Raw genomic sequence first — 12,338 nt, 5'->3', positions numbered from 1 at the left:
TCTTCACTGATTCTCTAGAGATTATATGAAGATCTGTGCTATAGACAGCACTTGAAGGTTTGCAAATTGCTTTCCATACACCAGCTCATCTGATCACTGAAACAATCCCAAAAATGAAGATGCTGTTATTATGCCTATTTTCTAGGTAAGGAAACTGAATCTCAGAAAGGTCAGGCAATTTCTCCACGGTCATACATCTAGTAGGTGACTGAGGTGATACAGGTCTTCCTGACTCCAAGTCATGCACTCCATTCCCTCTGCCCTGCTCCCTCTCATGAGAAGGTAATAGGCAGACTTCCAAAGGTGATTTTCTAATAGCTACAACTAAGGTCATGCAATGGATAAAGAAATATGGAAAGATCTTAATAAAAGCCCATAGTGTCTATTGTTTATTAATTTAAAAAAATCAGTTGACTCAGTAGAACAAAATAAAACATTGGAACCTTTCCTCAATCAATGTGTTTGGTATTTCCCAAACATATGCTAAAATTTTATGTATTTTTAGAGCTTACAACAAATGCTGGAAACATTTATTCGTAGAATAAATGAAAATATTATATTTCACCTAATTCCAAAATTGTTGTCTACACCTTGCTGGAAGGTCTCTAGTGAGGAGAATAGAAGTCCATTCTACTTTTGGATAGTTCTGGTTAAGATAGATTTGGATGTATAGATCTAGTTCTATATCTCTATCTTTCTATCTATCTATCTAAATATATAAATATATCTATATATCTCTATCTATCTCCTCTTACCTCAAACCCAAACTTCCCTCCACATGACTTTCACCTGCTGCTCCTTATTTTGGCTTCTGAGGCCAAGTAAAACAAATTTTGTTCCTATTCCATACGAACCTCCTTCAAATACTTGAAGGTAGCTATCATCTCTCCTTAGTCTAAGTCTTCTGTTTTCAAGATAAAATACTCCCAATGCCTTCAAATGATTTTCATATGGTGTGATCTCCAGTAGCCTCACTATCCTGGTTGGCCTCTATTAGACTTATTCCAGTCAGTTAATGTACTTACTAAAGTATGGTTCCCCAAGTTGACCATGATATTTTATATGTGGCCTGATCAAGGTTGAGAATAGTGAGATTAGGGGCAGCAAGGTGGTGTGGTGGATAGAGCACCGGCCCTGAAGTAAGGAGGACCTGAGTTCAAATCCGGCCTCAAACCAAATACTTGACACTTACTAGCTGCGTGACCCTGGGCAAGTCACTTAACCCCAATTGCCTAAAAAAAACAAACAAACAAACAAAAAAAAAACAGAATAGAGAGATTATCACCTACTTCATTCTAGACAACATGTCTTTATAATACAATATAGGAGAGAATGAGATTGTTTTAACTTCTATGTGTTACTGCTAAATCATTTTGATTTCACCGTCCATACAAAATTACACATGAACTGTTATCTACATCTTATAATAGTAAAATTGATTATTTGAACCCATGTAGAAATTTAAGTTTATCACTATTAAACTTCATCTAATTAATTCAGATCATTTTTATAGCCTGCTAAGAACTTTTTAGATCCTCTCTCATCCAATGTGTTAGTTATCCCTCCCAGCCCTATATAAAAAAAATATCATCAGCTAATGTAATAAGCATGTCATCCACACAATTACCCAAGTTATTGATAAAAACATAGAACAGCACAGGGTCAAGAGTTATTCCCTAGAAAACTCTTTCTGTAACATAGCTCCCTCCATAATTATCATTTAAGTCTGAGATTTCAACCATTTCTGGAACCAATCTAGCCCACATCTCTCCATCCAACCCATTGGGATACATGAGAGAATTTTACAGCTTCTCTTCTGAAATCCAGGTTGTTGTTGTTCAGTCATTTCAGTCATATCTAACTCTCTGTGACTTCATTTGGTGATTTCTTGGTAAACATACTAAAGTGGTTTGCCATTTTCTTCTCTAGCTCATTACTACTGAGGCAAACAGGGTTAAATGTCTTGCCCAGTGTCACACAGCTGGTGTATGTCTCTGAGGTCAGATTTGAACTCAGAGAGATGAGTCTTCCTGAATCCAGGCCCAGTGCTTCCTGCAGTGCACCACCTAGCTACCCTGAAATTCAGGTAAATTATGTCTAAAAATTGACTAGACCTATCAAATTTCCTTGCCGAAAACAGAAATATGGTTCTTCTGACATGACCTGTTCTTGATGATGTAATGATAGCTCTTGATTATCTTTTCTTTTCAAAATGCTCCTAAGCCAGTTTTTAAATCAGCCAAGAATTGAAGTCAAGCTTACAAGTCTATACTTTGCAGGTTTTACCCTCTTCTCTATTTTAAAAATTGAGGCATTTGTCCTTTTCCAATCATATAATTCATCGTCCTCCAAGGTCCTTCAAAGATTAAAAATAGCCACGCAGAAATCACATCTGCAGTCCTCCTTTCCTTCCTTTCTTTTTTCTTCTTCTTTCAATTTTTCTTTCTTTCTTTGGATACAGTTTTCCTCTGTGCCTTCTTGTGACTTAAACAAAAAAGATCTAAATATTATTCTCCTTGAAAAAGAAGAAAAAAAAGAGGGGGCAACAAGTGGAATGGAATGGGAAAGCTTTTTATTAAATGCTCACTATTTGCCAAACACAATATGAACTCTTGGGGCATGAATAAAAAATCAAAATAATTCCCGCTCTCAGGGAGCTCACATTTTAATTGAGAGTGACAACACATAAAAGATGGTTCATGTTTATATTATTTCATGGCAGATGGGAAAGAGACCAGTCAGTACTTAAGCAAGGTAAGTAACAGGGTAGATGGTAAATTTGAAAAGACTGGTAAATAATGGCAGGACAGATGGTTGGTCTCTTATCAAGAGGATAATAAGATTAAGGTTAGAGTGGAGAGGGTATTTCCTGGGTATTTCCAGCAGAGTTAGAAATTTAGGGGGACAGCATCCTATTCCTGTTAGGAACTGGACAATAAGGTATCGAGGATTGGAAGGAGAAGGCTAATGACTCCCCACAGTGGCAGAAGGTATTGCTGGTCTACCTCATGCAACCCATTGTTGGATTGGTGTGAAGGGAAGGGATGGTCCCTGTTTCTCTGCTATGGGGCCAAGAGAGGGGGCTGGTTCTGATCATCCACTTTGAAGGTTGGTGGGCCCTGGCAGGGGAGAGGAAGGTTTTTGTTTTGGTTTTGTTTTTTGTTTTTTGGGGGTTTTTTTGGTTAGGCAATGGGGTTAAGTGACTTGCCCAGGGTCACACGGCTAGTAAGTGTGTGTCTGAGGCCAAATTTGAACTCAGGTCCTCCTGAATCCAGGGACAGTGCTCTATCCACTGCACCACCTAGCTGCCCTGAGAGGAAGGTTTTAAACCCTTTTTTTTTTAATGAGCATTAATGCCCACTCACTCAATTTGTGCAACATGGTCAAACACACACAGACATACTTACACACAAATCAATTATGAGGTTTTTTTCTCTGCTCTGAAAACTGGATCTAATACAGGTGTTATAAAAATTAAAGGTATTTATGTCATATTACATGCAATAAAAACTAATATGAATTAATGGTGATGAAGGAAAATTTGCCTTAAAGTTTAAATTATAAAGTGTTTTCAAACAAATGTTTCTATTTGAATTATTTTTAAATATATTCAGTTAATTACTGTTAGACTAACAGGAATATTGCTAAGTCCAATTACTTCAAAGACTTAATTTTAATGCATAGATAACATTGATTTGTGATTATCATTCATTTTGGGTATATGCAAATGATGGCTTTAAAATGCTTGAAAAGAGTTCATTCTCAAGAGGTTAAAAGGTCTTCTTAATCTCAATATCCTGAGCAATTGGGTGGTAAATTTCAGAACAAAGGTACATTTCAGCCCAATCTCTTTTCAAATTATCATAGCTTCTTAAAGTGTAAAATAAAAATGAATGATGCCTTAAGGTAATAAATCTGCCCCTCATGCAAAAAGAGCTTCAAGTTATTATTCTCTTCATCAATGAGAAAGTCATAGTGTAAATGTTTAGGCTTGAGCCCCCAAGTCATAATAGGAAAATCATTAACTGATAGAATCAATAGTTAACAACCTTCTCCTTTTAGATACTCACCTCTCTGAAATTTAGTAGTTTCCCTATCTCTTAGTTCTTTTCCTTCCTGGGATAATGATTCTTTCTTAGTCTCCTTTACTAGATCATCATTTTATCCTCCCCTCTAACTGTGAACATACCTAAGATGTTTCTTCTCTCTCTACATACTTCGTCTTGGTGACCTCATCATCATCTCAAAGGTTCTCTCAATCCAGAAAATTCTCAGATTTCATGTCTAGGTGCATTTCATCTGCCAAGTTCCCATTCTATATCATCATGGGCTGATTTAACACTTCAAACCAGATAGCCCTTAAGCATTTTAACACTAAATTGTACAAAATGGCATTCAATATTGTCTTTTTTTTTTTAACAAACCCCCCACTTTTAAGTTTCTTTATTTCTGTTAAGGGTGCTACTATCCTTTCAGTCACCCAGGTTTGCAAGCTAGGAGTCATCATTAACTTTCAACCCTTCCCACTCTTCTTCACCTCAAATATCCAATCAAGTTGCCAATTCTTATCCAATATGCCTCCATAAGACTTCTAGCATCCATCACTTTCTCTCCCCTCACACCAAATCACCCTAGGTTAGTCATTCTCAATTTTATTCTTTCCCTTGGTTCTTTACTTATCATGCTCTACCCCAGAGCTTCTTAAACTTTTTCCACTTGCAACCCCTTTTCATACAAGAAATTTTTATACATACATACAAGAAAATTTTATACATTTACTGATAATCAATCATAAAGAAATTTATTTTAAAACAATTCTTTGGTGTACATATAATTTTACCATTTATTAAAGACAAAAGTAAATTTGCATACTAATAAGATGGATGTGCTTGTTTATTTTTACCTAAAGAATTAAATCTTGGCAGAATACTTGATACTGCAGGATGTAGAGCATCTTCAGTGTTTTTCAGAGTTGAATAATATTTTTATTTTATAATCTTCAATGCTGCAAACACCACTTCACATAAATAAGTAGTACAAAATGGCAGAAATATTTTAGGGCCATTTCAGAAATTGTTGCAAATTCTGTCTTTATCCCAATTCATTTAATGATTTTTTTTAAGGAAACTCAAGCTTTAAATCTGTGTCACTTAACTCAGCAAATTCTTCTTGAACTTTTAACGGCAGATGACTGACTTTTTTTTATTTCAATTGAGTATGGTTTATGAACTCAACTTAGTTTTTTAGAATCAAAATTTGAAGAGAAATATTTCTGAAACTGTGTCTCCAGGCACTTCAGATGATCAATTATAACTCTTACAATTAAATCTTTAGGAAGGTTATTTTCAATTATAAAATCATCTGTAGCTCTAAACATTTATAAAGAACCATTTCCATCCTATTCTTCCATATGTTAACTTTTTTAGTAAAACATTCAATTTTATCTTTTAACATAAATATGTTATAATTTTTTCCTTGAAGCAACATGTTTAAATCATTGAGTTTTTCAAAAATATCTGACAAATAACACAGCTTTGAAAGTTTTAAGTCATTATGAAAAAATTAACAAAATCAGATTTCTGCTCAAAACTATAACAACTTCATATTTAAATTTCAGTAATCTCTTTAAACTTCACCCTTGTGAGAGCCATTTTACCTCTGCATGTAGTAATAAACTTTTGTAATCGGAGGTCTTTCCAAAGATTTGGAATCAAATGATTCCAAATCTTAAAGGCATGGCTTTTAATGAAGTTAAATGATTTTGGTATTATTACAAAGCACAACATCTAACTCTGGTGATTTTTTTTTTGGCTATGAGTGCCTCCTGGTGGATTACAAAGTGAATAAAAGTGATATGTTCCTTGCAATCAGCTTTAACTTTTGCTACAAATCCAACATTCTCGCTCATTATTACTCCAGCACTGTCTGTATAGACTCCAATAAAATTTTCTACCATAAACCTACATTTGTGAAAAATTCATTGACTTTAAGATATAAATCTTCCCCTCTTGTGTGCCCTTCCAAAGGGTGACAAAGCAATAATTCCTCATTTATGCTTACTTAATAAACATATTTTAATAAAGTAACAATTGTACCATATTAGAAATGTCAGTTGTTTCATCTAACTGAATTGCAAACTTTGGGCTGCCCTTAAACCTGGTAATAAGCTGCTAGAATTGGTCATTACATATTTCAGAAATTCTTTTGGAAACAGTATCATTTGATAAAGGAGTTTTATGAATTTCATACCCATACTTTTTCCAGTGAACTATTTCTGACATTTTAATAGCAGTAGGTAACATGAGATCTCCTCCTATTGTGTAGGGCTTTTTAGTTTTGCAATTAAATAAGTTTCATAAGATGCAAGTAAATACTTTTCATTGACAGTAACAAATTTCTCAAAACATTGTTTTCCTTTATTTGAAGGTTTTAAAAGTTGTTCAAAATATTCCTTTGGTTTATTGCAGTATATTGCACGCTTGGTATTAAGATGTTGTTTAGTTTGGCTGGTTTCATGCTCTGTGCAGCCAAAACTTCATTATAAATTAAGCAAAGAGTTTTTCCACACCATCATCATCATTAGAAGCAAATCCATATAGCAAAAATGATTCGACATTTTTTTTCTTGTCAATTGAGGTGTACTACAGCCTAGTAGCAAAGACTCTGCCACACTGTCATCAGTATTTTTACCTCTTCCGTCTAAATTTAGCCACTAATCCATAAGCAAAAAATATGTTTGTCCTAAAATATAAACAAATATTGCTAATAATTTCTCGAATAAATACTAGCCTTAGTTTATGAAATTACATTTGTCTGTGCTTAATTTAAAAAATTGATGTTCACACTTACCATACAATGGTGATGGTGGAGAAATATTATTAAAGGACTTTTGTCTTTATTTGATGCAATTAAACATTTATGTTTCTTTAAAAGAAGGAGATAATTTTTAAAATCAAATATTCTAACATAAAATCCAAAGATATATTAATTTGATACATGCTGAGGAATGATGGTAGGAAAATATTAAAAGTCTTTATTTTCCATAATTAAACTACTGTGTTTCTGTAAGAGCAGAAAACTTGTATGTCCAGTAAAAACACTGCAATTCATAACATACAAAAATCTCGAATATGAGCTGAGGTGTTTCTGGCAGCATCCGTTGGCATTGTGTGGTGTGCTGGTGTGCTTGGTCCAAAGAATGCATGTTGTATGTTCAGAACCAAGGCTGCAGTAAAATGCAATGCAACAATGCAACATGAGCAAACACTGCCAGAAACACCTCAGATTCATTACGTATTTGATTTTGAATTAATTTTGGTTGTTACGCAGTCAGAAAACTTTTACTATTGCCAAATTTTTCACGATCCCCACATTCAGTTATGTGACCCCATATGGAGTTACTGTTTAAGAGGGCCTATCCCACATAAAGCTCCCTTTTCTTGAAGGAAACTGGATTAAGATTGGCAACTTGGTTGAAATTCTCTCATATATTTCAATTTAAATAAAAACATTGTTGCTTCTTAATAAATCTTCTCACTGGATGAGTGATGGCCAAAATTACAAGCTGGTATAATGCTAGGAATTGCACTCAGGTGTAGAGCATTTTTTTAAAGATAAAAGGCAACAAGGTATAGCAAGGGTGCTGCCCTGACCATCTGAAGATATAGAATTGAATATTTACTACCCTTCCAATCATTTTTGAAATTATTACCTTAACTCTGTTCATTATTTCGCCAAACTATAAAACATAATGTTTATATAGGACTATTGTGAAAATAAAATGAGATAACAGATGGAAAGCACTTTGGATATCAGCTATCACTGAGCTAAAAGGAGCCTTAGAGATAATCTAGTTCTACTCCCACATCTTACTGACAAGGAAACTAAGGTACAAAGGTGAAGTGAAAAGCTCATGGTCATATTGCTAACATGACTTCTAGTCATAGTCCAGATTTCTAGTTATTTTGCTTCAGTTTGGTTGAAGGGGACTTCCAATATGGGAACAGTTTAAAGTATTGTAGCCTGTCCAGACACTGATGGACAAATCTGTACTGGTGACTGCTCTACTCAACAAATCCAGTTGGTTTCTTGCATCAGGAGTCAAATATAAACTCTTCTGCTTGACATTTAAACATCTGTTCAGCATTCTCCCTTCCTGCCTTTCCAATCTTCTTACACATTATTCCTCATATGTCCCTCTTCCATCCAGCCATAATTGTCCACTCATTCTTCACACATATATAATTCCATCTCCGGGTCCTCATTATTGGCATTCATTCCCTTCTTACTCTTCCCTCTTGGAATCACTTATTTTCTTCAAGACTCATCTTAGTCACTACCTTATACATTAAAACTTGCCTGGTTACCACTGCTGATAGTGTGCCTCTTCCCCAAACTATCTTGTAATTTATTATTTTGTACTTATTTTTGTATTTATTCTCATTGTATTTTGCATATAGTGTCCCAAAAGTCTCAGTGTAGTTTTAAACTTTAACAGCTTAAGTCCTTTAGAATATGGACTTGTCTCCACCATTAGGCTACAAGCTTCCTGTCTTTGGGGGTTGTTTAATTTTTTAATTTGTATCTGCAATAATGTGGGGATACATATAATATTTTTATATATAATATAATAAATAGATATGATATATAATATATATTATGTATAAAATATATAATAAATATATATAAGTAATCAATTGATTTAATGAATGATAAACAAAATATAGACAAAACAAATACAAGGTGGTTAAATGGGTTTTATGCATAATAAAGCTTGGTTGGGACCAAGATGTGAAAGACTTTATATGCCTTTGTTGATTAATTAATTCTAAAAAAAGAAATTTGTATTTGATTCTAGAGGGTGGAAAAAGAATAATTAGAGCTTATCAGACAGGAAAATGGCATGGTCAGATCTATGCTTTAGGAATATACCTGCATTTGTTCACCCATTTCTTAGACAGCCTGGTGGACCCCCTAATCCTAGAGACTCACTTATTTCTCTTGATCCCTCCTTTTCCCTTGGCTCTCAGTGAAATGGACCTGGGAGAGTTTGTGCTTGTTTTTCTTCTGTGCAGTGTGTTCTTAGTTTCAGTTATTGGTGGTGATGGTCATCAGATCCCCTTGGAGCTAGGACTGCAGGTGGCATGGACCAAGAAAGCCCCAAGAAGCCAAGACTTGAGTCTGAGGTTGGGGTTTAGCTGTCAAACTAGGATTGTGCGCTCCATAGGAACTGAGCTAATTTATGAACCTAAGCCTCTTCCCCTTCCCAGAGAATGACTTCGTGCAAAGGTGAGAGTGAACATTCTGTCCTCCATGTGGTGGGGGAGTAAGTCTGTATATTTGTAACTAGCTGTTGCTGTCCACCCATTTAATCCATGTCCTACTCTTCATGACTTCATTTTGGGTTTTCTTGGCAAAAATACTGGAGTGGTGTGCCATTTCCTTCTCCAGCCAATATTTCTACAGATGAGGAAACTGAGGCAAAGTGGCTTGCCATTTCCTTCTCTAGCTAATATTTCTACAGTTGAGGAAACTGAGGCAAACAGAGTTAAGTGATTTGTCCAAAGTCATAAAGCTCATAAGTGTCTGAGAACAGATTTGAACTAAAGTCTTCTTGACTCCAGGCTCAGAGCTTTATCCACTGCAACACCAAGTTGCTCCATTTGTAATCACACCTTTGACTAAATATTGCTTTATAAAATCCAATCTCACTGTTAATGGCTAATCAAAACTCAAGTTCAGGGAACTCTCTATACATATGAGGCAACAGCAATGGTGAGGACTGGAGCTATTAGCAAAGAGTCTAAACACCCCAAATTCCTTAAAGGTATCAGAGAACCCTAGGAGAGAAGGGTAAGAATCTAACACGTGACCTTCAAGTGGGGTTGGGGAGGGGTGGCTGGGGTAGTTAGTATTATACTTAGAACATAAACAAGTGCTTTGCTATTCATTCATTAACAATGCACACAATACATGGATAATAAATGTTCATTGAATAGCCGAACTTAGCACATAGAAGATAAATTCATAATGACAGTTAAATGACATTCATATAGGATAATGTTTAGTAGCTGAGAATAACATAGCAAAAATATTTCTAGAAAAAGAAGGAAATTATGTAATCCATTGCCAGATATGAAATCATGCAAACCATATGCATGGGACCCAAAAAATCAGACAAAGACTCAGTAGATTTGAATCATAACACTATGGAGTTGCTGTGATCAATTGCTGGTCTAAAATAATCAGTCATTTTAGACTGGCAATTCTAATGCTTTTCTTGAATGTTGACATCCTATATGGAGGTTTGTGTATGATTTTGCGATATCTTGCTGTACTTCCACCAACATGTTCTATATAATATATATATATATATATGTATATTAATTTTCAAATGAATTCTTTTGAGATTCTCAAGATATTTCTGGAGATAAATGGTAGAATATTAGAATCTTTGCAAGACCACAGTTGGTCACCACTGATTCAAATTGTCAAAAATAGTATACCAAATTATACAGTGGCAGATCACCCTCAATAGCTCCAGAAAAGAAAAGGATATGTTTTCTTTGTTCTATTTTGGTGTTTGATATCCTTCATGGTAAATATGAAATCGAATTAAATTAAACAAGCATTTATTGAACAGTTACTATGTTCCTGGCACTGTGGTAGGCACTGAAGATCTCTGTCTTCAAAGAGCTTACATTCTATTTGTCTATGTGCATAATGTGTACACATAATTAAATACAAAATATATAGAAACTAAAGAAAAATAATTGCTGTGGATGGGAACTTTATTGTTTGAGAGGATTAGGAAAGGCGTAATATAGGAGTGGCACTTGAATTGAGTCTTTAATATAACTACAGATTCCTTAATCAGAAGTGACGTAGGAAAACATTCTGGATATGAAGGATAGACTGTGGAAAAAGCTGAGACAGGAAATCAAGTCACGTATGAAGGGCATTGGGCATTTATGTCATACTGTGGATAGAGTGCCAGGCCTGGAATTAGGAAGACCTGAGTTGAAATCTGCCCTCAGACACTTACTAGCTGTGTGACCCTGGGAAATTAATTTAATCTTGATCGCCTCAGTTTCCTCATCTATAAAATGAGCTGGAGAATGAAGTAGCAAATCACTCCAGTATCTCTGCCAAGAAAACCTCAAACGGGGATATGAAGAGTTGAACACGACTGAACGACAATTTTGCCAACCTTTGCTCTAGACTTTGACTTAGCTACTAAATTTTTGTGACCGTTGGCAAATCTTTCATTTTTCTGAACTCTATTTCTTCATTTGTAAAATGGATTGATGGATCTGATGTTCTTTAAAGGCCCTTCCATCTACTGAACATTCTTTAATTCCACTTCTAGTCATTTACTTCTTTTTCTCTACCTATGACATCCTCATTTCATTAAGATTATCCTCCATTGTTTCTCGATGATATGAAAGAACCATGGGCTTTCCAAGGTTCTATATGCTAGCAGAACATGGCAAACAGGAAAAGCTATAAATAGAGGCCTATTGAATGACACATCTACCACCCAGGGACTACCACCCAGCCTAACTAAATCACAAAGGCCTATCATCATTTAAACTAAAGATCCTGAATTTTTTTTGGCCACTGCAACTCTCAAAGACCGTCTATTGAGGCCTACATAACAAGAGCTAATTTTTATATAGGAATTTCATGATTGTAAAGTAGTTCACACAGTAAGATCTCATTTCAAGTTTCACAATAACCTGAAGAAGTAAGTGCTAATATTATCCCCACTTAGAGGGATGAAACTGAGCATTAAAGTGACTTACCCAAGGTCACACAGCTAGTGAATTTTGATTAACAAAGTGGCAAGATTACAGATATGGAGCTGAAAGGACCCACTGAAGCCTTATAATCAGTGTGTCCGTCAACACCTGCTTATTAAGTGATCGCTGTGTTAAGTGGTGGGGAGTCAAAGAAAGGGAAAACATAGGCCCTGCACTCTAGGAGCTCATAGTCTATTTTGGGGAGATATCATTCAAATAATTAGGTTCATGTAAGATATATGCTAAGGCAGGCAGGTGGCATAGTGGATGGAGAGCCAGGCCTAGTGTCAGAAAGACCTGAGTTCAAATCCAGCCTCAGACTCTTACTAGCAACCCCGGGCAAGTTGTTTAATCTTATTTGCCTTGGTTTCCTTATCTGTGAAATGGGCTGGAGGAGGAAATGGCAAAGTGCTCCAGTATCTTTGCCCAAAATGGGGAGGTATGAAAAGTCAGACATGACTGAAACAACTGAACAACAACAAGAAAAAGATATATGCAGAGTGTATAGAAGGTAATGAGAGAGAGAGAGAGAGAGAG

Source organism: Vombatus ursinus, unplaced genomic scaffold (assembly GCF_900497805.2).
Source record: "Vombatus ursinus unplaced genomic scaffold, bare-nosed wombat genome assembly UNPS02014787.1, whole genome shotgun sequence".
NCBI classification, from domain to species: domain Eukaryota; kingdom Metazoa; phylum Chordata; class Mammalia; order Diprotodontia; family Vombatidae; genus Vombatus; species Vombatus ursinus.
Note: the sequence above shows the minus strand (reverse complement) of the source record.